This window comes from Neomonachus schauinslandi, chromosome 1, assembly GCF_002201575.2.
Source record: "Neomonachus schauinslandi chromosome 1, ASM220157v2, whole genome shotgun sequence".
Classification (NCBI taxonomy): domain Eukaryota; kingdom Metazoa; phylum Chordata; class Mammalia; order Carnivora; family Phocidae; genus Neomonachus; species Neomonachus schauinslandi.
The window spans coordinates 171288489-171315293 of record NC_058403.1 but is presented as its reverse complement, the minus strand read 5'-3'; positions in this window follow the sequence as shown (position 1 = coordinate 171315293).

The window sequence follows — 26805 nt, the reverse complement described above, 5'->3', positions numbered from 1 at the left end:
TTCATATCTTTGTCAAAAATATCAAATGGATATATAAGTACATATCCATTTCTTAGCTCTCTGTTAATTTAATACATTTATTGATCCCTGTACCAGTAAAATAATTACCAAGATCATCATATGCTATAGTTAATCTTAAAGCTATGTAGTGTAAGTCTTCAAGCTTTGTTCATCTTTCTCAAGATTGCTTGGATAATGTGGGTCCTTAACATTTCCATATGAATTTTTAAATCAGGTTTTTTTGGGATTCTGATAGGGAGTACCTGGAATGTATAGATGAATTTGAGGTAAAATTGATATCTTAAAAATATTTGGTCTTTTATGGGGCACCTGGGTGGCTCAGTCGTTAAGTGTCTGTCTTCGGCTCAGGTCACGATCCCAGGGTCCTTGAATGGAGCCCCACATCGGGCTCCCTGCTCAGTGGGAGGCCTGCTTCTCCCTTTCCCTCTGTCCCTGCTTGTGTTCCCTCTCTTTCTGTCTCTCTTTCTCTCTCTCTGTCAAATAGATGAATAATATCTTTAAAAAAATATTTGGTCTTTTAAACCATTACCATGTTTATATTTCTCCATTTTTTTAGGTTTTCTCAATTCCTTTTAGTAGATGACTAAACCAGGCACTACATGAGTTTTGTTAAACTTGGTCTCCTACGGGTGGCATCTAAAATTTCCTTCATCCTTAGCTGAGCAAGGTGCTTTACACATACACATTTCGAGGTTCAGACTGGGATGTCAGTAGAGCTAATACACAGACTGGAGGGCTCCCCTTTCTGCGTATCTCCTTTGTAGGACTATCTTCTGACGTTGGAAGAAGTGATTGCCCCAAACGCTAACTTCCAGTGCTTCTTGGCAGAAACTGTGAGTTTTCTTTTGGACTTCTTTTTTGTTTGTTTTTTTAAGATTGTATTTATTTGGGGCGCCTGGGTGGCTCAGTTGGTTAAGCGACTGCCTTCGGCTCAGGTCATGATCCTGGAGTCCCGGGATCGAGTCCCGCATCGGGCTCCCTGCTTGGCAGGGAGTCTGCTTCTCCCTCTGACCCTCCCCCTCTCATGCTCTCTCTCTCACTCTCAAATAAATAAATAAAATCTTTTTAAAAAAATTGTATTTATTTTTTGAGAGAGAGAGAGCTCATGAGTGGGGGAAAGGGCAGAGGGAGAGGGAGATGGAAAAGCAGATTCTGAGCACAGAGCCTGACGCAGGGCTTGATCACAGGATCCTGAGATTATGACCTCAGCTGAAGTTAGACACTTTAACTTCTGAGCCACGAGGCACCCCTCTTTTGGAGTTTTAACCGCCTGTGTGACACTGACAATGACTTACCCTCAGATTGAAAACTGTAACCTCCAGAAGCTCACCTTATGCTCTTATTTTTTTCCAAACGTCAGTTTCCCTCTAGAATATCATAGTTTTTGTTCACTGCTCAGTGTCTTCATGTCATTGTTTGCATTTTGTCTAGAGTTCATGGTCAGTGTCTGCAAGAGCATTAGTTCTACATAACTTACTTGGTCCTGCCACTTGAAGTTCATTTTTGAATTATGACCCTATAAACACACAGGGGAAATGTAAGAGAGTATGTAATTACAGATAAAAGCAAAGACCAGTGTCCTCAGGCTTCTCTTCTACAAAACAGAAATGCCACAAAAGAATGGATTTTCCTCAGAATTTTCAGTGAATATCATATACACCTAAATATGCATATCCAGTCTTAATGTCTTTCCTGGATGGCAGCATTATTGAGTGTTCTTTGATATACATGGACTTTGAAATATATCTACCACTGACACATTTAGGAAAAAATCACTAGAATCTTGCTACCAAAGTGTGGGGCAAGTCTCAGCCGCATCAACAGCACTTGCAAGGTTGTTAAAATGCAGAATCTCAGGCCCTATACCAGACCTAGTGAATCAGAAATTCAATTTTAAAAATATCTCCAAATACTTCACACACACTTTAAATTTGATGAGCACTACTCTAGCCATATGATATTTTAAATTTTAGGATATGAATGTCATTTTTAAAATATTACCATTTATTTACCCAGTTTAGAAGTCAACTCAAAATCATCTGAAATGCAAAAATTATGCATAAGGATACATTTATCATAAAAATTGAGAAAAATGAATCCAGCATTAGGAGAAAGGATGTACAGTCACTGAAATTTTACTTATGAAGATTGTGATGGTATGGTAAAATACTTGTTATGTTATATTGAACTATAAAAGCAGGAAACAGAAAGGTGTATACAATAAAATCTTAACCCCAGAACAAATAATAATCACAGAAAAAATATTGGGTGTAAATATTCTTCATATAGCTTTGTACTTCCCAAATACGCATGCATGTTGAAATAAAAAATACATTTTGAATAACTAAGGAAATGTTATCAATGGTAAGTTGCAGAGGATAAATAGTATGCGTATATTTCTTTAAGCCTTTTACTTCATGCAGATTATATCATTCTTCCTTAGGTGCTATTTTCTTCCTTTCTAGCCCAAGGACATAGTACACACATGACTCAGGTTGGGATGAAATAATCAGTGAGAGCTAGTGACTGAAGCATTCTCTGAATTTTCAGTTGCTTTGTGATAAAGAGTGAATTCCACAACCACTCTGTGTACCATTTCTCATGTTTGCATAATAATAAAGTTTGATATGTACAACAGAGCCACATTATAGGAACTAATGAGCCAAGGACCCATGAAACCCTTAGAGCCTAAAAGTGGAAAAGAACTGTGTGAATAAATGCAGCAAACCTGTAGCCTAAGTCCCAGTGTTGTAGAAATTTCTTGCTTAAAATCATTTCTAAAACATCTCCAAAGTAAGGGTGAGTTTATACTGCCCCCCCCACAAGGATCATTCCGTTGGCATACTCCTTATCCTTGGGAGTTTATAATCTTAAATACTAAGGATTATACTTACAAGGTTTGTGGCTTATGCCTAGTTTTCTAACACTATTTTCTTTTTTTAAAAAGATTTATTTATTTGAGAGAGAGAATGAGACAGCGAGCGCGAGAGCGCACCTGAGTGGGGGAGAGGCAGAGGAAGAGGGAGAGAGAGAGAGAGACTCAAACAGATTCCATGCTGAGAGTGGAGCCGGATGCAGGGCTCCATCTCACAACCCTGAGACAATGACCTGAGCTGAAAACCAAGAGTCAGACGCTTAACCGACTGAGCCACCCACATGCTCCTAACCTTATATTCTATGTTAACATATCGTTACTAATTATTATTAGGTTCACAAACACAGTCTAAGCCTTTTTCCTGTCTTCTGCTCTCTTCTCTTTCAGAATCATGGACATCAATTACGGCCTACTCCACTGTCAATTACAATTACTGCTTGCTGCTATGCAAGTACAAAAGATCTAATTGTTACCAATTTGCAGTTCCAATTACCTGGCTATGTCCTTGCCTTAGGTACCTCATCTTAGTGCCAACTACGCAGTTGGCAGGAAAAGGGGATTTTACAGGATTTTTCTTAATATAAATATGAAAGGGTGAATCATTGCTACTGTTGTGATATTCCCAAATGTACAGCAGTTCAAGTCATTAAATGTCTTCATAATCAAAACCATACAGCTTTTTATCCTGAGAAGCTCTCTGGTCTGTTTTATGGATATTAGCTATATAGCTGCCAAGTCCGTTTCTAGGGAAGCCATATTGCTTAGTGTTTAAGAGAACCAACTTTGCTCTCCCACTCCCCCTGCTTGTGTTCCCTCTCTCGCTGTCTCTCTCTCTCTGTCAAATAAAATCTTAAAAAAAAAAAAAAAAAGAGAACCAACTTTGCAATCAGGCAAACCCGGGTAAACATATACTGCCTTTGTGGCGTGAGAAGAATTAGTTAAACCATCTGTGCCTCAGTTTCTTCATTCTTTCTGTTCTACTGAAATGCCATGTTTCTTCATGCCCCAGGGACTTTGAATTGGTTGTTCTCTGCGGAATGGATCCCTCTCATTATGCAGATCTCAGTTCAAGAACGTGTTCCGTGCTCAGAGAGATCTTCCCCAAGAACTCCCTCAAATGTAGCTTCTCTTCTCACCCACTCTACCCCCTTCATGTCTATTCCATTTTCCCTTTCTTATTTTCTTCAGACATATCTGAACATCTTTTGTTAAGAGTGATGAGACACATTGCTATCTCAAAGTATGTTATCAATTTATTTATGTTTATTTTTTGTTCTGTTCCCACCACTCACTTCTCATGTTACTATCAGGAAAGTGGGGAACTTATATATTTTCACTTTGATATCCACTGCTCATTCCATTGAATATTATAAAGGAAAAAACAGTTGCTCAATAAATACTTTGAAGAAATATAAAACAAGCGACAATTTTATCAACTTCATAATGCTGTATTTTATTAGTTTTTTTAACTTCTTAATAAAAACCTAGGACATGTTCAGTACTTGCAAAAATGCCAACATTACACACACACCAACCAAACTCTTATGAGAATATATATATATTTTTCTGATTGGTAGAATCTATACATGAAGTTTCTAGATATTAAACAATAGAGGACCAGTTTACTGTTGCAGTTCCTCAGATATAACTCTTTTCCTGACAATTCTTGGCTAAACAATTTAGATTCTTAAAAGTGCTTGTAGGCTTTTAACCACTTAATACAAAGTTAAGATTAAGAGAAATACAGTATTATCTTTATTGGTTATAGACTGGCTTGTCTATCCCAAGAAGATGTAAGGAAGCTTGGAGATATTCTCCCTGCTTGTGTGTGTGTGTGTGTGTGTGTGTGTGTGTAAGCCACAGAGACACTCTTCAATGTTTAGCCTAATATTTAAATTAATCTTGTTCTTATTGGTTTAGAAACGAGAGGTATTAAGCCTACCCACTGCACACTTTCTCCAATCCTATCTAGTTCTCAAAAATATCCCCAGAGCAATCGCAGTTTATAAATCACTGATTTAATCTAATCTTTCCATTTTGCAAAATAAGAACCTAAGTCCCTGAAAAGGTTATCACTTGTCAAGGTCATACATGATTAGTAAATAGATCAGGATTCTTCCCAGAATCCCTAATTCCCACACTAGGGCTCTTCCTATTATAACTAGATATGACCCTTATATTTGTGTGTATATATGATTTATTTATTCACCATTCAACAATTATTTATCGAATGATCACCATGTGCCTGACCCTCCACTCGGCTTAGGGTAGAGTGGTGAACTGGTAGCCATAATTCTTTTTTCTTGAAGTGCTTTCAATCTTTTGGGGAGTGAGTCATTAAAAATATATATATTCACACATAAAATAATTTAATTAAATTCATGAGAAGGAAAGTAGCAGAAGATTCAAGGTCAATGGCAGCCTGAAGTTAATTTCTGAATTCAGCTCCCTCACACAATCATTAAACAACAAAAAATAACCACGACCTCTTGTTGGGACCTCTAGGCAATCCCAGTGCATGTTATATGTAGAATTCTCTTGTTTAGAGTGCCAGAGGTGCACTGGGTAGTTTAAAACCCCCCAAAAAACTTCTTTTTGTTTTTGATTTGGTTTTGTTGAGCAAAAGCCTATGCAGGTTGTTGCCGAAGGTGCTTGTAGCTACCAAGGGAAAAGAATCCCACAGTTCCAGTGATGCAAAGAGGCTGTGGGAAAATCAGTTAGGGTTTCTAAGTCCTTCAGTATTTCCATGCTTTTCCTGGGCTCCTGTTCCCACTCAATTCTGGGGGCTCTGTGAAGAGTCTAGGGCCCATCGTTCTAGAGACAGAGCACAGTCATTTCTTCTCTACAGCTCCAATGACCCACTGAGGAAGGAAGGAAATTTGGGACATGATGCTACCACAACATCTGCTTGGGTTTCCTCTGCAGACTCAAAATCTATTGGAGTTTTTTTTCATCTCTTATGTCACCACTCCCCAAAGAAGAAGGCTAAGAGAAGTTGGGATGCACCCTTCTTTGGGGACCCGCCACTAAACAACCTTCACTTCATATCTCATTCTCTCATTCCAACTCCTGGAATATATATAATGTAATGGGTGGCGGGGAGAGGATGTGGAGGAAATGAGAGGTTCCTACTGACAGTTTATTTTCAAACTTTTTTCTTATGCTTTCTCTTCCCTCTGTGTCTAGACTAAATCTTTGGGCTATTTGTAGAATCCGCTTGATCATCCATTCTCTGGGTCATCCCTTCTCTCAGGCAACAAATGTGAAACATATCAGCTACCTTGATAGTGAAGAACAAGTGGGTGAAAAATTCTTAGGGTTATATACAGAACATTTTCCCCAACATGTAGTATTTGATAAAAAATAGAGAAAAAAAAAGTGTGATTCTGCCTTAAGTTGGTCTCACTAGTAGACATGCTAGAAACAAAAAACAAAAACATATTTTGATAGGAAAGGTTTGTTATGCAATCTAGCTAATAATTCTTAAAATAACATCTAGTAATTAAAAGATTATGGTGATAGCGGAGAGACGTAAAATAGAAAGGAGAGAGAGAAAAACAGACCAGATTAATCCAATAGGGAGCCAAGAAAAATGTGCTGAACATATGGGAATTTGGGATAGCACAAATCTGACATTAAAAAAAAAAGCTGTGAAAGAATAAATGATCCTGGGACAATTGGCTATTCATATGGAAAAAGGAAAAAAATGGTATCCTTCTGTTACATAATACGCAGATATAAATTCTGGACAGATTAAAGCCCTAAAAGCCAAAAAGTAAAGTTGTAAAGCTTTCCTAAGAGAATATAAAAAACATATCTACAACAGATAAAAGAAGAGAAAGCATGAAGGTGAGAAATTTGATTACATTAAAATTAAAGCTACTCTAAACAAAGTAAGAAGATAAGCTACATACTAGATGAGGTATTTATAAATAACCAAGAAATAACTTATATCAAGAATAGTGAACAAAACAATAAAAAAAACTAATGACCCCACAGAAAAATAAGCAAAGGCTATTTTATGAAAAAGTAAAGCCAAATCACCCACCCACATATAAAAAGATACATATCCTCAATAATGTTCATGGAAGCCAAACTAAAATTATAATGAGATACCATTTCATGCCCAGATTGGCAAAAATTCCAATTTCTGTATGTGCCAGTTGTTAGTATGCAGGAAAGAAGGAACCTCTCAAGCTTTGTCAGTGAGAGTGTCAACGGATATGGCTAATTTATAAAATAATTTGATTATACCTAGTAAATGTGAAAATACATTTCTGCTACAACTGAAATGATGTATGCTTAGATCTTTAACCTAAAGCAACTCTTGCTTAAGAGCTTAAGGCAACAAGTACAAGAAAGTTCATTTAGCCTCCTTTTTAATAGCAGAGTAATTTACACAGCCTGAAAATCTTTCAACAAAAGATGAGTAAATAAAATACCATTTAGTCATACTATTGAAAAACATACATAAATTAAAATGAATGAGCAAGAATAACATGAATTAGAAGGGATAGATCTCAAAAGCATAATGAAAGTTGCAAAATAGTTGTGTTCAGTGTGATGCCAGTTTTGTATATTCAAAAAACATACAAAACAATAGCATGCATTGATTATGAATATGTACATTTGTAGTAAAGTACCAAAATTTATATGAGAGTGCTATACACCAAGCATCTGATTCTAAGATTTCTGCCTATCCTCATTCTCCATGAACAGGTCTATTCTGTGAAGGTCTACCAGGAGAGGAAGAGTGGGGAAGGATGGTGATGGGGGAGGGTAGGAAGAGATGGGGGAAAAGCTCTGGGCCTAAAATGTTAGTGAACCTACAATGTTTCATTTCTCCAAGCACAAAGCAATTCATATGCAAAAATAGAAAAAATATACATGTCAAACCTGGACAATGGATAAATTGACTTATATTTTCATTTTAACAAAAGATTAATAGCAGTTACTATATACCAGGTACTGATTTGGGCACTTAGCATATTAACTCAATGAATGACCATTTTTTTTTCTTATGTTTAAAATTTTCCCTATTTAAAAATTTTTGTTGTCTTTTTCAAATCTTGAAGGATATAACTAGCACGATTTCCAAAGATGGGAAGGAATTTGAGGATGGGAAGAAGAGACTAGTATTTTTGTTTTCTATGTCTCTATATGTTTTGAATTGTTACAAGTAGTTTACATTTCTTGGGAGTTAAAAAATAGCAAAATATATATATATAATTACATTTATGATAAGTATTATCGAGTGAGCATTAAAACAGTGATAAGAAAAACATTCTTACAAAGAAAACCAGAAAGAAGGAGGACATGACCAGACCCTGTTGTCTGAAAGACAGAGTGGAATTGTGAGACTAGTAAAAAAAAAAAAAAGATAGATGATCCCATAACATCATAAGTGGATGTGAAATATGGATAGCTCCACGTTTCATAAAAAGTTTACTTGTCATTTGAGTTATATTCATGATCAAAAAGAAAGAAGAATCTTCAAACAGAATGTCTGTTTGACAAGAAATGGAGTTTAGAAATTTCTAGAGGGTAAGTAGGGTAGAAGTAAGTTAATGGAGCAGTCTTTTATGTTTTGCCAAACAACTTGAAATGGGTCCAGTGGGACAGTGGCATGGGATCCCAGTCACACTGGAAACCTAGATTATCTTGCCCGCCGGAATTCCTCCTAAATGACGTGTTCATCAAGGAAAAGAGTTGACAAAATCTATTCCCAGCCCTGCCGTGATGATACTTGGACCGCCACTGAGCCAATGTGAAGTGAAAACTCTGAGAAGGAAATCTGTTAGCATCAATTAAGTGATAAAACAGTCAAACTGACTGATAATGTGTGTGAGCATGTCTAACACATTCCTTCTTAATGAGGTGATCTTAGTTAATGCATTAATTACTCCTTTTAGGGCTTGTGTTGTAATGATAACAATATCCCCCAGAGAAATGCTTCTTCTTAGTCCATGTAGGGTGTTTCTGCAATAAAAGCAAAAATAATCAAAGCCATCTTCTCAGTCTATCAAGAGACACACTTTTAAAGTGATTTTAATTCAAGTGATATTTTCCAAGGTTTCTTCACAAATGCGGGTTAGTCATTGAAGATGAATTTTAGGCTTACTTGTCAGCAGCTGTTGTGTACCCTGTTGTTAGTCTGCCAGGTATCCATTCTCCTTTCCTCCATGCAAACAAAGCCTACTTTTATTGAGCTATTTATTTCTTATGCACTTAGCTTATGTGCTTCAGGGTGACTGGTACCTGCTGTAGTTCTGCCCTCCCTCACCACCTCCTCAGCTCCATGTGCAGTCCTGTTTGGTCTGAGAGCATGCTACTCATTTATCTTACACACCTGGCCCCACAGTCATTCTTTCATATGCTCCAGCAGGGAGCCTGTAAATGGCATTTCTTAGACTGTCATGTTGGGTGAGTTTTGCCAGTGAGAGCCACTAGGTAGGAAACAAGAAGTGCTCTGGTTCTGGCAAAGGAATCAGTGGCAAAGGAACCTCCAGGCGACTATGTATTCTAGCAGGGTGAGTGGGACAGAGATCTCCTGGGTCATTTTTATCCAGTGACAGAGTGGCAGTTTTTTCAAGAGTAGTACTGAGTTACACTGACCTTCCCCTTTTGGTTCTCCAAGTATGGGGGCAATAGTGGCTTCTTGCGGTTACTGGCCCCCGGGTCACTTCCCTGACCCCTCTACTCATTCTGTCCTTGTAAGAGTTTCATTGACAAATGACCTGTATTTCTTTTTCCATCCAGGGTACTGATTGATTCTTTTTTTTTTTTTAATATTTTATTTATTTATTTGACAGAGAGAGAGCACAAGTAGGCAGAGTGGTAGACAGAGGGAGAAGGAGAAGCAGGCTCCCCGCTGAGCAGGGAGCCCGGTGTGGGGCTCGATCCCAGGACCCTGGGATCATGACCTGAGCCGAAGACAGATGCTTAATGACTGAGCCACCCAGGTGCCCCTACTGATTGATTCTAAGAGTCATTCCACCCCCCTGCCAGTGATAGGCTCAAGCATGGCCTCTTGTATAATTTATACCAATGAGAATACAGGACACATTTGCTGATGAAACCTGGAATAACTTTTATTCTATTTTTTGGAACAGTTTCTTTCCTGTAGCTTCTCTCTCTGGTTCTTTCTCTAAATATTGTCATGTGTTCCATTTCTATAGTCATTTCATCACCCTCCTGACGATTGAGTCTACACAGATGAAAGCAGTGTCCAAGGAACTCTAAAGGACACCTGAGCAAGTGAGTTTTGTCATTCCTGATATGGACTCTACTTCCGGATTCCCATTGATGGGGAGCCATAAATGTTCTTATTTTAAGTCATCATGAGATGGGATTTCTGTTACTTTCTGCTGGCTGACACAGCTGTAACCTAGTACATGGATGTCTGTGAAAACAGGATCTAGATGGGTCAGCACGTTGGCATGTTAAATTGCTCTACAGTTGGTTAACTCAGTTGGTTAAATGTCTGTCTTCAGCTCAGGTCGTGATCCCAGGGTCCTGGGATCAAGCCTGCATTGGGCTCCCTGCTGAGCAGGGAGCCTGCTTCTCCCTCTCCCTCTCCCACTCCCCATGCTTCTGCTCTGTCTCTCTCTCTGTCAAATAAATAAAATCTTTAAAAAAAATTGTTCTACAGGTCTCACAGCAATTACACAAGAATTGCTGTGTGCTCCATCTCTGGGGATTTAGAGCCTATAGTGGAGTTGAGGGCTTCTTTTGGAATTCACTTGAATTCTAAAGGTCTTTCTTATAGAATATACCTTGAGAAAACCGAACTGACTACATTTGAAGGTTTGGGATAGCCAATACCAGGTAGCCCATCTGTTAGGTAAAGAAGACTGCTCTAGAATTTCAGACTCAGTGGCTCAGGAAAAGTTTCAGATATGTATTAGAATACCTAAGAAAGTTAGGGACAAACTTTTTTTTTTTTCCTTATTCTATTCTGGGGGACTTTTGAGAATTTAAAACCCAAGTTTTTCTTCTTCTCACCCTGAAATACGTATTATATTAACGGCTAGACTTTCTTCCCAGACACCCTTCAAAGTCCAAGGTCACACTTCTAGTCTATATCATCTCCTTGATCCTATCAGTCTCTAATACTCTTGATTTCACTTTCTAAATGCCCTTCCATTCAGTCACTTCATCCTAGCCATTGACTTTGTGCTAGCATACTTCATCTCACCCTTCCTAAATAATCTTTGGCTTGATAAGTATCTTTCTACCAACATAAGTCATGTCTTAATGTTCATTCTATCCGCCCACTGACTTTACTCAAAGTCAAGTCCAAATCACTTGGAATCAGACTTGCCTTTCCACTCTTATCTCTCCCTATTCCTGACCTCTCCTCCAGTTTTAATCCTTACACCCTATATTTAACTGTGGGAATGCTCATTTATCCTGAATGAACACATTCACATTCATACCTCTGTGCTGTATCTCATGCTGTTCTGTTTCTCTGGAAAGCTCACTTTACTGCATCTAATGAATGTTGTCCATGTATACATTCAGAATCAATTTATTGAAAACTTTGTATGTGCTGAACACAGTTCAAGGCACTGGGCATTTAAAATGGTACCTGTTTGGGGCACCTCAGTGGCTCAGTTGGTTAAGCATCTGACTCTTGATTTTGACTCCAGTCATAATCTCGGGGTTGTGAGATTGAGCCTGATCTGGGGCTCTGCACTGGGCATGGAGCCTGCTTAAGATTCTCTCTCTCCCTCTCCTTTTGCCCCTCCCCTCTCTCTCTCTTTCTCCCTTCCTAAAAAAATAAAATAAAATGGTACCTGATCATGTATAAGTCCATGGAGAATGAGCAAATGTATACAATTAAATAAAATATGGTCCTAAGTACTATAATAGAGGTGTGTTTGAATCTCTATGGAAGTAGGCGTCAGATATCAATTTGTCTTTCAAAATTAAATCTAAATACTACCACATCCCTTGAAGTATGCAGTCCAAACCTAGACATGTTTCTCACATTTTTGTATTCCCAGAGCATTTGACCCGCTATGCTCTAGCTTTTAGGGGTCAATAGCACACTCTAAGCATCAGTTTCTTTTTCTGAAACTGAAGGTTAGAATGGTATAACCCTGGTAGAAGTGTTATGAGGATGAAATAAAACTATCTATCAAAAATGCTTTAAATAGCAGTCAGCATATTACTAAGTACATGTTCAGTACACCTTAGAGAGTATTATCTATCAGTCTACATTATAAACTTCTCAAGGGTAGAGAATATATCATATGCATTTTTTATTCCCCATTTTTGTCCTGGAGCCCACAGGGAGTAATGTAAAGAAGAAGAAGAATGAATGAATGAATGAATGAATGAATGAATGAATGCATGCCTCACTCTACAGAGCAAGCCTTTTAGAACTGGTTTACACTGTTCTGTGTCTGAACTATTGACATTTTATTTTAGTACGAGAGTTCTTTTCCCATTAATCAACTCTTACAGTGGAAAGTGACTCTGACTTCAGGGGCCGCTAGCAGGGGAGAGTGTTAACAGACCTTTCAGCAGCTGCAGTTTCCTTGTTGCTCATTGATGGATCAAGAGCTAATTCCCAAACTATTTTCAAGCCAACCTGGTAAGTACATAATATTTACTCAAGCGACACTAAGCCATTTGGCGTGATTTCAGCAGGAAAAAAAAAGGGGCACTTTGAGAAACAACTTGTGGTATAAATAGGGCTTGCTCATAATTGTATGGGTAATGCTTCTGTTCATCTCCTGATAGAGAAACTAGGAAGTAGTTCTTTAGAACTAAATTTGTTTAATATTTTGCCTATGCTTTCTGCTGCTCTCAATGCAGATCTGAATGACAGTATAATCAGACAGAACTAAAGTATAATCCCAGCCAAGAAGGGGCAGAGGCGATTACGCTGTACAGATAAGGCAAATGAATTTTAGTTCATCCAAGAAAAAATTGGGCTGTAAGACAATGACCACTTTTTTTGTCAAGCCAGTGGAAGGTTTATCAGTGACAAATGCTTGCTTGGGTTTATTTTTTGAATCCATTTTCCTGTATTCTTAAAGGGGAAATGCTGAGAAATGGAATTCCTATATTCCGCTCATAATGGCTTTCAAAGAGGTTTCCATCTTTTTTTTTTTTTAAGATTTTATTTATTTATTTGACAGAGAGAGACACAGCGAGAGGGAACACAAGCAGGGGGAGTGGGAGAGGGAGAAGCAGGCTTCCCGCAGAGCAGGGAGCCCGATGAGGGGCTCAATCCCAGGACCCTGGGATCATGACCTGAGCTGAAGGCAGACACTTAATGACTGAGCCACCCAGGCACCCTGAGGTTTCCATCTTTTAAGATCCATCCCTCTGGTGGGTAGAACACTTTCACCTCCCTTAGGCACCTGAGTAAGACAGCAGTTCCTTTTTTAAATGTTATGAAAGCAGAGAAATAGTTTCAAATTATAGCTTGCTTCATTGCAAAAGGCCCCCTAGAGAATTTGTTTTGAAATGCGGTAATTTGTCATTTATGTGTCACATCATATTTCTTCCACTGGGGCAGGTGACCAATCAAAGGGTGCCTGTCCAGAACGGCCATACATTAAAACTCAAAGAGTAAGAGTAGGGGGTCTGAAAGTGGGAAATGACAGGATCTGAGCCCAACTCAAAGAAAAGGAGATGGAGAACAAAGAGCTGGGAGCAGGCCGAGCAAGGGATGGTGGGGAGGATTATGTTATGTGTTTACTCCAGTCACATAGTATCATAAGTGTTTATGACAGACCAGTATAAATGGTGGTTAATTGCTTATGGCTCTCAAACCAGAACCAGCCTTATAGTAATAACGATATTATTTAAAAGCTGCCTGATCATGAACCAAATTCTTACTTTTAAATTTTATTTTTGGTTGTCGTTCTATTTATACACATCTCGGAATATATCTAAAAGATTAGGACACTTAAAAACCTTAGCTGTAATGTTATTAACAAACCTAAGTGAAATGACAGTATTTCATCAATACCTTCAAATAGACAGTGTTCAAATGTTCCCAAATGTCTAATAATTTTCTATAAATGCATTTGAATTAGAATCCAAATTATGGTTGGTCGATCTATCTCTGCTGTATCTTTTAATCTATAAATTACTTCAGCTCATTGCTTCCTTGCCAAAGATCCTCACTGTTGCTCCTTATAGAAGCACAGGCTCGGCCCATAGTAAGGATTAACAAATATTTGTAGAACAAAGATATCCTCTACTGCCCTCGTTTGAGTTTGGAATGTAATTCTTTCCAGAATGATTGCCTTTTTGTCTTTCACTTTCCTGTATCCTCTCATTCACCTCTTTTACTCTGTTCTATATGCCAAAGAGGCCAAAGAGGCAAAGGAGGCCCCTCCATGCATGCTCACCAACCTGATAGACCATCAGTCTCTAGTCCATGCTCCTCTCAAGCCTCTCACTCTCCTAATTCACTGAATAAACCACTTTGTGTTTTCCTCTACAACTGAGGACACTGTGAACAACTTGAAGGAAGTAACCTTTCTAATCTCCCTGTGTCCAGCCTAAAACACTTTCCATCACAGAGTACACATACAATGAACGTTTATTATTGTTGATTAAAATCGTAACTAATCCTTGTCCAATCCTTGTGGACAGATGTGAAGATTAAGGAGAAATAGCCATAGAAAAGTTAGCATTTTTTCTCATGTGTGGATTTTAGTTTTCACCAAATCGGCATTGCCTGTTTGAACGACCATGTGCTTTCAGTTAAGAATGGCTGTGAGTCCTTTTGAGTCTGTGTGCATGCAGCCATTTTCTAGCACTTTTTAATTAACTCCAATTTTACCTTTTGCAAAAAGGATGGTATTATGGAAAGTAGAGCAAAATATGTTTCCAGAGTGAGAATCAGCACCAGTGCCTCAGAGGACAGAGCAGAGGTACCCCTGCAGTTCTAAATTGGAGTTTGCTATAGGACTGTGCAGGAGTAAAAATAAACTGGCAATCTGAGAAGAAAGACTACAATTCCATTTGTCATCAATAGTGAAGAGCCCTGGGGCACCTGGGTGGCTCAGCCAGGTAAGCGTCTGCCTTCAGCTCAGGTCATGATCTCGGGGTCCTGGGATCGAACCCTGCATTGGGCTCCCTGCTCAGCGGGGAGTCTGCTTCTCCCTCTCTCTCTTCCTCTCCCCTGCTCATGCTCTCTCTCTCTTTCTCTGTCTCTCTCTCTCCCTCTCAATAAATAAAAAATATTAAAAAAATAGTGAAGAGCCCTGCCAAAGCATGGCTAAGGAGTCAAGTTACTGTTTTTAAATATATCTCCCTCTCTCCAGTTACTGCTCTTAGTGAGAGTCTAGGGCCAGAGACACAGTGGTAACAGGCCAATCTTGTGTGGACCTCCCTTACTCCAGCCACAAGCTGCCATCCCAATTAAAGTCAGATCTATTTTAAAATTCCAAATAGTACTTTTATTTTAACTTTCTAACTGGAGCATCTTAGATAGGCACTTATAGTCCAATTAATACTTAGATTTCTCAAAAACTAAAGCTTCAAGGCATAACTTTTATTTATTTATTTTTAAAGATTTTATTTATTTATTTGACAGAGAGAGACCAGCAAGAGAGGGAACACAAGCAGGGGGAGGGAGAGAGGGAGAAGCAGGCTCCCCGCAGAGCAGGGAGCCCGAGGCGGGGCTCGATCCCAGGACCCTGGGATCATGACCTGAGCCGAAGGCAGATGCTTAATGACTGAGCCACCCAGGCGCCCCAAGGCATAACTTTTATTTATTGTAAGTTGGCCTGAAGGGTAAATATAGAATAGAAGTGGATAACCCTTCTAGATGACAAAAATGGGATGATGATACAGATTCTAGCAAGTGCAGAGCTAAAAAAAAAGAGGAAAAAATGGGTGCTTTTTAGCTGCTCAGAGATGGCTGACATAAAACGAATTGGGATTCAGCCTAGGAAAGTAAATACTAATGCACTTGAACAACGATTGGGAAAAAATAAGTATTTAGTACTAAAAGGGTAACTGAAAAAGAGATGAACTGAGACCCTTTTAGATCCTAATAGAGTTATGAACCATCTGTTGATCTTTCTTCTCTTTTTCCTTCCAAATATCTACTTTCTTTCTTGTTCCTGATTTTCAGAATTAAACTTTAGCCTATGTGTGGAAATATTCATAGTCATATTGAATATATGAGTATTAACTCATTACCTACCAATTCCTCAAATGCCATTTATAAGTATAATCCCTCAAAAAATGGGAAATGAATAGAATTGGATTCTTGTTGATCCAATCTAGTTGTGGAATAGATAGTTTGGTTAATAAATTTACTTCATTTTTACTGTATTGGGATGAATATTTTTTCCTGAATTAGAATGCAATGATAATTTTTTTTAAAACTCTGGAAAATAAATCATGTATCACTGGCCATTTAAAAATCATTTTAAATCAATTCTATAGTATTTAGAGCAATGTTTGTAACAGATAATATCAGGGCATCTCCCATCTCTTTGCCTATCCTAGAGGTCAATGCCAAGGTCAAGACCAAATTCCATTCTCTTTGCTTGAGCTCACTTGGTCCCCTGAGGACAGGACAAAATTGCCAGAAGACTAATTTCCCCAGGAGCGACCATCAACCAGTGATAGACGGGAAGTTGTGGATAAGTTCCACACCTTCCTTGCCCATCAGTGGAACAATTCTGTGCTATGTTCTGCACCATCTATCAGAGTATTCCCAGTGTGATTGACCTGGAATTATAAGCTTAATGGCCCTAACTGCCTTTCCCCCCCCTTCCATGGCTCTCCTCCCCACTCCCTTCCTGAACACTCTGGAATCACTTCTAAATAAACCACCAGTATCCAAATCCTCATCTAAAGGTCTGATTTGGTCAGAATTCAAACTTGGATAATGGTTCTCCACTATTTTTGGAGTCCCATCAGAAATGGTACTTCACTAAGGTTAAAATAGTGCTTTTCTGGCTTCATTTATTCACATAAAAGCATCAGAGTTTTGCCATACCAGCGTTAGTATTTGCACTCTGATTTACTCAATAGCCATTCTAAGTCAGTTTAAAATTGATTCACTTTTTAATTTAGTCTTTACTGTCATAAAATTATGCATGAAATCACACTGCAATATGATAGCAATACATAATTTTTAAATGTTTGCTCATGTATCATCTAAAATGATATCAAGCTTTCCAAAACCCTGGCCTACAGTACAGATAAGAAGCATGCATGTTTTCTTTATTACTGGCTCATGACACCACAGTTGAAAATTCTTAAGGTAGAAAAGGTAAAATTTTTGACCAGATGCTTCTCTTGGAGTGTTTGAGAATTCTGCATTTCTTGCTGGATGATTTCATCTAGATTGAAAGTATCTGTTTTGAGTTATGAACTCCTACTCCCCAGGAACCCTATCTAGCATTCTTTCATATTAGCATCCAGTCAATAGCATCAAAAGGGAAAGATAAATGGGGGTGATAAAAGCAGTAATTGGCACTCATTTTATGTCTGTGGAATTTCCTTAAGAATATAGAAGACACAGGGGCACCTGGGTGCCTCGGTCGGTTAAGCATCTGCCTTTGGCTCAGTTCATGATCCCAGAGCCCCAGATCGAGCCCTGCATTGGCTCTCTGCTCATTGGGGAGTTTGCTTCTCCCTCTGCCCCCTCACCCTGATCTTGCTCCCTCTGTCTCTCTCTCTCTCACAAATTAGATCTTTTTTAAAAAAGAATATATAAGATACCGAAAGACAGAGAATGCAGATATTTGGTGTTTATAGTCAAAGGACAAAAATTTTCTTCTGCTGTCATGTAACAAAGGTCTTTATTTTTTGGAAGAGGGTTTTACATTTAAAAAGATATTGATCTTCATAACACAGGTCAGGACCCAAAGCTCATAAAGCCACTTTTCAAAAGAGAATTAGTATCTCATTTTTTTAAAGAAGCACTCCAAATTTCTTTTAAGTGGCAAAATTTGTTTCTCAGTGATTTAATTGTCATTACTAATTTGTGAACACATGTTGCTTGCAACCAAGAAATCAAATCTATTTAATTCATGAAAGATATTATGGCTCTATTCCTGGAGAGGTGTGAATGTGTGTCTATGTATATGTGTGTGCATGTGTGTGTAAGAGAGAGAGACAGAGACAGGCAGACAGACAGACACAGAGACACAGAGATGGGGGAGGGGAGGGAGAGATGGAAATATCTAATAGAATTATCAGACAGTACTCACTGAAGTCACTGTGTGAGTGAGATTGAGAGAGAGAGACAGAGACAGAGACAGAGGGAGAAAGAGAAAGATGGGGGGAGGAAAAGGAGGGAGGGAGAGAAAGATCTGAGAGAATCTTCAGACATAATCCATTGAAGTCATTGTGTGTGCTGATCTACAGAGATATGTGCAGACAGGATATGAAATTGTATAGATTATGAACATCTCTGGTTGATAAAATGGAATTGAAATACATTTTCTCTCTCATATTGGAAGAGGCTTAACATTAAAAAACTAATCTTTTCTGAGATAAAGTTCATTAACACAATGATTATTCATTTGGCTTTTATAATGATATTGCTGCTTAATCACCAGAACATTGCTTCCTGTGCTCGGTGGGAACCAGCAGGAAGCACTTGAAGAGCAAGTCTTGCTGCTAAAATGTGAAGGGAGAAGGGAATGGTATTCTCCCTGCTCTTTATTTCGAAAGTACAGCACATTCCTGCTCAGAAGTCTAAAACCTCTTGTCCGACAGCATGAGCTTTAAACTCCACATTAAACACGGAATAAAGTTATATAACCCTGAAGGCTAAATCTTTGCCTCAGGTCTGCTGTTCCTCTTTGGGTTACACATAAAGTTTCTCTAGGGGGATATTTTTACTACAAACCAAGATTTGAGGTGGTTTTATCTTGGTAGTTGCAGATACCAAATTTGGTATCTCATTTGACTGTTTAGCTCAGTAAACAAAGACATGAACAAGATAGGACCAAACTATAAATCTTTAAAACTGTATCTTCCTTGATGCAAGATGAACCCACAGTATACCACTAAATCTAAAGACTGGTATCTTTGCAATGGAATCTAAATGAAAATATAATCATAGGATGTCATAAAGAAAGACAACTGTTATAATTTTTGTTTTTATTCACTGAAGATTCTTTTGAATGTAGGAATTGATAAACTCCCTGTAGGGAGCTAAATTATCAACAAGGTGTAAAATGCATAATTATCCACTAATACGCACTGCACAGTATAGCAATAGTAGTCAGAGCTGTAAATTGCAAGCAATAGAAACCAACTCTGGATAATTTAAGTAGACAACAAATGTACTGAAAGGGTATTAGCTAATTTACAAAATTGTCCAGTGAATCAACTTCAAAAGCTGGGCATAAACAAAGTATGTTGGTTAGGGCTAACACCAACGTCACACCATGGAACCATTCTAAAAGAGCACCAAACACTGGACTTCCAAGCTTACACTGGATGTCCACATAGAACCACCCTGAAAATGTGGCATGATGGCCAGAATGGCTGTCACTGGCCACAAACCTGGATTCTCTACTGCTTCTGCTTCTTCGGTTCAAAAGCTAGAGAGTCCAGTTCTAGAGTAGGTGCACCAGCCAGGCTGGACTATGTAATGCACTTGGGTCCTTGCAGCAAAGAGATCAAGTGATCTCTGGCCTTACCAAGATTCCCAAGAAAGTGAGTTTCCCCAAGATATAAAGTTAGTTCAGACTTGGTGAGCTAAAGTGTAACATCTCCATTATCCACGATCAAGTAAATCTAATAAAATTACAAGGGAATGCTTAACCTATTACTAATTTAATCAGATTATTCAAAGCCTGGTTTACAGTTTCTCAGGCAGCATGACTTGCTGGCCCAGAACCTGCCCATATGTTCCTGCCAGACGCTATATAATGTTCTTTAACTAACAACATTACTCTTTTGGCCTCCTTCAATCTGCCCACAGCCTTTCAGATAAGCAGTCAGAGTTGTACAAAGAAAACAGAAGTGAACAGGTGTAGGTAGCATAGGAGATTGTTAAAGGACATATCTGAGGACTTAGGTGTGCCTTTACAATGATAATTCACATTTAAGAAGAGGGAGAAAATATATCCTCACCAAAACGGTGATATAGGTTGCTCCTTATTTCACTACCCCTCACAAGAAGAACTAAGAACTTTTCAAGAACAAGACATCACTGAGAGAATTCTAGAACACCGGGGGGGGGGGGGGGTAAGACTGAAACCCCTCCCTGCACCACAGAGACCAAAACAGACTGCATTAGAAAAATAAGAGAAGCAGCATATTGACCATTGCTCCTTCCCCCCCCCCCCAGGCCAGTGCAGCACCACATGGGGAGGTCTTCCCTGATCCTCCAGTTCCTCCAGAAAAGAGAACCCAGGGAGGACAGCCAGCCCCCACTAACATTGTGGGTAGCTCTGTGGGAGCCCCTGCTATGATCTGGTTCCATGGGGATTGCAAGAGAATCCTCAGAACTCAACCTCAAATTATCAAATTATGACTGAGAAGGGTGAGGGGCTTGCAACAACCAGCACATGGATCTTAGCAGATCAAGTTCATATCTGCAGCCCAAGAAGTTATCCCAACCAGCAGTTTTGCTCACCTACAGAATCAAGTCTGGAGTGCACTCTGACCAGGGAACTTGGGGAGAGAAGGAGAGGAACTGCCTGATTTGGATCCTCAAAGAGTTTTGCCAGCCCTAGAACCTGGTTTGCATATGCTCAGGTAAGGGACTGAATCACAGCCCCACCTACTGTTGAGAGTGTCTTCTGGCTCCAGTTGACCAGAAGGGCTGGTGGCAACTCCTGGAAGTAATGCGCTCAAGCTGAGAGGCGAGGGAGCAGAGCTGATGGCCCCCAGGGTAAAGCTAGTACTGGGTATAGGGTGTTTCTGTACTATATAGAAGCAGGGGGATTAATTCATAGGCAAAGCTGAGGGTTGCTCCCAGCCCTGGACTGGAGAACCTGTTTGGGAAATTGAGAGTAGCCTGGAATGGTCCCTCCACCCCCTATCCAGGCAAGAAAAATGAGACATAGCCGTTCCTGCTTTGGAGAGTGTTTTCTGGCCTCATCTGACCAGAAGGTCTGGAGAAAACTCATGGAAGCTGTGCAGCCCAGCAGCACTCAAGCCAAGAGGCAGGTGGGCAGAGCCAATAGTTTGCACAGCAAAGCCAGTGGCCCTATTCAGTCAGGAAAATGGGGTGTGTGTTGGCTTGAATTAAGACAATAAACAGGGAGCTTTACCTTCTTTAGAGATGCTTCTCTTGCTGTGCCTGGGCATAACACTAGTCATTGCTGAATACAGCCTTCAGTTTAGCCTATCCGACCAGGGAACCTAACCAGAGCACATGGTAAGCTGCGTAGCCCTTGATACACAGTAGCACTTGAATAGTAGCACTTGAACAGAGAACGCCGCCTGTGGCTTCCCCCAACAGCAGAGGGAAACTGGAAGGCTTGCCTAATGAAAAATTCAGTGCACACTTTGACCTGATTTGGGTACCCAAACAAGGAGCTGCACAGGGAAGTTAATTCATAGCCCCATCTATTACTGAATGTAGTACCCAGTCTCCACCATCTAGTAAGCCTGACCAGAGAATGCAGGCAACCATGTAACTCATCCTCATTTGGATAGGGAACCAACGCAGCAGTCCTATCCAACTGTTCTCAGCCAGTGCACATCCCTCTCCATTCCTACCCTCTTGCCTTGCCCAAAAATAGCCTGTAATAGTAGGTTCCACCTGCCCAAGGGCATTACCAATAGACATACCCAGAAACTCAAACTGAGTAACCTGGTGAAGAAATTCCTCTGCCAAAGCAAACCTTTAAAGTCTGGAAGAGGAGCCTGATTATTTAAATGTGCAGATACCAATGTAAGGAATAATCATGAAAAATCAGGTAAATATGACACCACTAAAGGAAACTTACAAAATTCCAATAACTGACTCTAAGGAAATGGAGATCTATGAGTTGTCAAATAAAGAATTCAGAATAATCCTCTTGAGGATACCAGACAATATGTCAGATACTAGCAGGATGCAGCAAAAGCAGTTCTAAGATTCATAGTAATAAACACCTACATTAAGAAGCGCAAAAGATCTCTAATAAACAACCTAACTCTACACATTAAGGAATTAGAAAAAGAAGAACAAACTGAGTCCAAAGTTTGCAGAAGAAGGGAAATAATAAAGATTAGATTAGAAATCAATGAAATAGTGGGCGCCTGGGTGGCTCAGTCGGTTAAGCATCTGCCTTCGGCTCAGGTCATGATCCCAGGTTCCTGGGATTGAGTCCTGCATCGGGTTTCCTGATCAGCGGGGAGCCTGCTCCTCCCTCTCCCTCTGCCTGCCACTCTGCCTATTTGTTCTCTCTCTCTCTCTGTCAAATAAAAAAAATAAAATCTTAAAAAAAAGAAATCAATGAAATAGAGAACAGAAAAATGATAGAAAATATTAATCAAATCAAGAATTGGTTCTTTGAGAAGATAAACCAAATTGACAAACCTTTAGCTAGACTAACCAAGGAAGAAAGAAAAAGGACCCAAATCAACAAAATTATAAATGAAAAAGGAAATATCACAATGGATGCTACAAAAATTTGAAGAATCATAAGTGATTATAAAAAAAAATTGGAACCAAAAAACTGGAGAAATTCTTAGACACATACAACTTACCAAAACTGAATCAGGAAGAAACAGAGAATCTGAATATACCAATTATTAGTAAGAATATTGAATCAATAATCAAAAATCACCCAAGAAAGAAAGGCCCAGGACCAGATGGCTTTACTGATAAATTTTACCAAACATTTAAAGAAAAATTAACATCAATCCTTCTCAAAAAATTGAAGAGGAAGGAATACTCCCCAAATCATTTTATGAAGCCAGCGTTATCTTTAAAAAAAAAAAGATATTTATTTGAGAGAGAAAGAGAACAGAGGGAGAGGGGCAGAGGGAGAGGGAAAGGCAGACTCCCCAGTGAGTAGGGAGCCCGACACGGGGCTCAATCCCAGGACCCCAGGATCATGACCCGAAGAGAAGGCAGATGCTTAACCAGTTGAGCCACCCACATGCCCCAAGGCCAGCATTATCTTGATACTAAAACCAGAAAAGGACACTACTAGAAAAGAAAACTTCAGGCCAATATTCCTGATGAATATGCGTGCAAAAATTCTCAATAAAATACTAGCAAACCAAATTCAGCAGCACATTAAAAGGATCATTCACCATGATCAAGTGAGATTTCTCCCTGGGATGCAGGAATGGTTAAATATACACAAATAAATGAATGCGATACACACACTGATAGAATGAACAAAAGAATCATCCAATCATCAATAAATGCAAAAAAAGCATTTGACAAAATTAAAATTCATTCATGATAAAAATTCCTAAAAAATTAGGAAGGAATGTATCTCAACATAACAAAGGCCAGATATGACAAGCCCAAGCTAGCATCATATTCACTGGTAAAAGATTGAAAGCTTTTCCTCTAAAATCAGGAACAAGACAAGGGTACACTCTCCTCATTCCTATTCAGTATAGTACCAGAAATCCTAGCCAGAGCAATCAGGCAAGGAAAAGAAATATGAGGTATCAGAATTGGAAAGGAAGAAGAAAAATTATCTCTGTGTGCAGATGACATGATTTTTTATATAGAAAATCCTAAAGACTCAATCAGAAAACTGTTAGTTCTAATCAATGAATTCAAAAGTTGCAGGATACAAAATTAAACAATCAGTAGAACTTCTATACACTAATAATGAAAGTTCTGAAAAAGAAATTTAAAAGATTAATACCATTGATAGTAACATCAAAAACAGGAAAACACTTAGGAATAAATTTAACTAAGGAGGTGAAAGATCTCTACTCTGAAAACTATAAGAAATTGATGAAAGAAATTGATAAAATATACAAATAAATGGAAAAGTATCCTGTGTTCATTGATTGGAAAAATTATATTGTTAAAATGTCAATAGTACCAGGGGCGCCTGGGTGGCTCAGTCGTTAAGCGTCTGCCTTCGGCTCAGGTCATGATCCCAGGGTCCTGGGATCGAGCCCCACATCGGGCTCCCTGCTCAGCGGGAAGCCTGCTTCTCCCTCTCCCGCTCCCTCTGCTTGTGTTCCCTCTCTCACTGTGTCTCTCTCTGGCAAATAAATAAAATCTTTAAAAAAAAAAATGTCAATAGTACCAAAAGCCATCTATACCTTCAATATAATCCCTATCAAGATTCCAATGGCATTTTTTACAGAAGTAGAAAAAACATCACTAAAATTTATATGGAACCACAAAAGATGTCAAATAGCCAAAGAAGTCCTGAGAATGAAAAACATCACAAGCTAACATCCTCAAAAAATAGTATGGTAGTAGCATAAAAAAATATACATCAATTAACAGAATTGAGAGCCCAGAAATAAACCCAAGTATATATGATCAAATAATATTTGACAAGGGAGCCAAGAATAGTCAACGGAGAAAAGATAGTCTCTTCAATAAATGGTGCTTAAATAGTTGGGTATTCACATGTGAAACACTGGACCCATAGTGTTCAGCACTTATAAAATTAACTTGAAATGTATTAAAGACTATAATTCATGGAACTCCTGGAAGAAAATGATAAGAATAAAGCTTCTTGACACGGGTCTTTGTAATGATTTCTTGGATATAACACCTAAGGAACAGGCAACACAGTCAAAAATAAACAAGTGGAACTACATCAAACTAAAAAGCTTCTGCAAAGAAAAAGAAATGATCAACAAAGTTAAAAGACAACCTATGGAATGGGAAAAAATATTTGCAAACCATATAGTTGATAAGGAGTTAATAGCCAAAAAAAAATTAAAAACTCCTGCTTGTCAATAACAACAACAACAACAACACAAATACTCCAATTTTAAAAATTGGCAAAGGATCTGAATATACATTTCTCTCCAAAGAAGGTATACAAAAGGCCAACAGATACATAAAAAGATGCTCAACATCACTAGGCATTAAAGAAATTCAAATTAAAACCACAGTGAGATATCACTTCCTGCCTGTTAGAATAGCCATCATCAGAAAGACAAGAGGTGAGAAATGCTGGCATGGATGTGGAGAAAAGGGAACCCTTATGCATTGTTGGTTAGATTTTATGTTGATACAGCCACTATAAAAAACAGTATGGAGGATCCTCAAAATATTAAAAATAAAACTCCCATATGATCCAGCAATTCCACTTCTGGGAATATATCCAAAGGAAACAAAATACTAACTCAAAAAGATATCTGTATTCCTATGTTCATAGCAGCATTGTTTGTAATAGCCAAAACATAGAAACAGTCTGTGTCCATCAATGAATAATGAATAAATGGATAGAGAAGTTCTTCATCCTCAAGATACAAATCACACATACATACATAAACGCATACACAGTAGAGTATAACTCAGCCATAAAAATGAGAAAATCCTACCATTTGTGACAATATGGATGGACCTTGAAGGCATTATGCTAAGTGAAACAAGTTGGAGAAAAGCAAACACTATACGATCTCACTTTTATGTGGAAACTAAAAGAAACAAACACAAAATAATAGAAAAACAGATCAGACTTGTATTTACCAGAGGCAGAGGGTGGAGCAAGGGGAATTGGAGGAAGGTAGTCAAAAGGTACAAACTTCCAGTTATAACATAAACAAGTTCTAGGATGTAATGTATGGCATAGGGTCTGTAGCTAACATTGTTGTATGATACACACTGTTAAGAGAATAGATACTACAGTCTCATCACAAGGAGGAAAATTTTTTTTGTTTATTTTTTTCTCTTTTGTATTCATATGAGAAGATAGATGTTAGCTGTACCCATTGTGCTAATCATTTCACAGTATATTTAAGTCAAGCTATCATGCTTTATACCTTAAACTTATACAGTGATGTGTGTCAATTATTTCGCAGTAAAATTGGAAAAGAATTTCCATCATAAAGGGGGACATTTTAGAAAGGTCATTTAGAAAGGAGTCAGTATCTGTGAGTGTGCTGATCCCCATTTGATCATATTGAGGATCATATTCAGTCTCATTCACTGAACCTAAATGATTTTGGAATTCGTAAAGTAACCTGACGCCAGGGACATGCACTTTCATTATGGTGTTACATTTCATTATTTTGCAAAACCCTGGTGAATGCATTTGACTCCCACAGAGATCAGATCTGAAAAACTCACATAGAGATGAGAGTGTATAGGCTGGAAATCAGAGAGAGGTCACTGGTGGGATATGAGAAGCTATGTTTTGACATTTGTCAAATGTTAACAAAACAATCCACATTAATCTGACATCTATGGATAGTAAAAGGTAACAGCAGGAGCAAATGGGGCATGGATAATCCAAAGCATGAGCTAATGTAAAATTAATTTATATTTGATTAGTGGAGATATTATGTAATTTCTGCAATATCTATTTGCTTTATGTTTTCTTCTGCTTATGTTGTAATTGGGTTCAACTTCCTGAGTACACCCTAGCTGGGTGATGTGCAATTAAACATTTTCAGTGAATAATGATGAACAAATTTTTTCTAAGTAGTCTAAATCTTATTCAGGTATAAATTTGTCAGAGTATATACTGTGTGAAATCATAGAAAGTCTCTTGACTAAGAAAATCTTTTGAGCAGGGACAGATCCGAAATAAGCAGCCAGTAGTCTTGGAAAAAACATGCGTATTAAAAGACTTGGGAACATGGTGTTTGGTGATAAGGAATCACTAAATTTAAAAGGAATTTTGATGAGAATTTTCACTGGGAAACAGGATGTTCTTTGGTCAGGACACACTCCCTAAGCTAGTCTGAGGCAAGCATTGCAGACAGAAATTGCTGCTCTGGCCCTGGGGACCAGATGGTGAAGGAGGCTGCGGTGCAGAGCTCTGACTTCAGCACCACATGTACAGTGGATGCTCAAT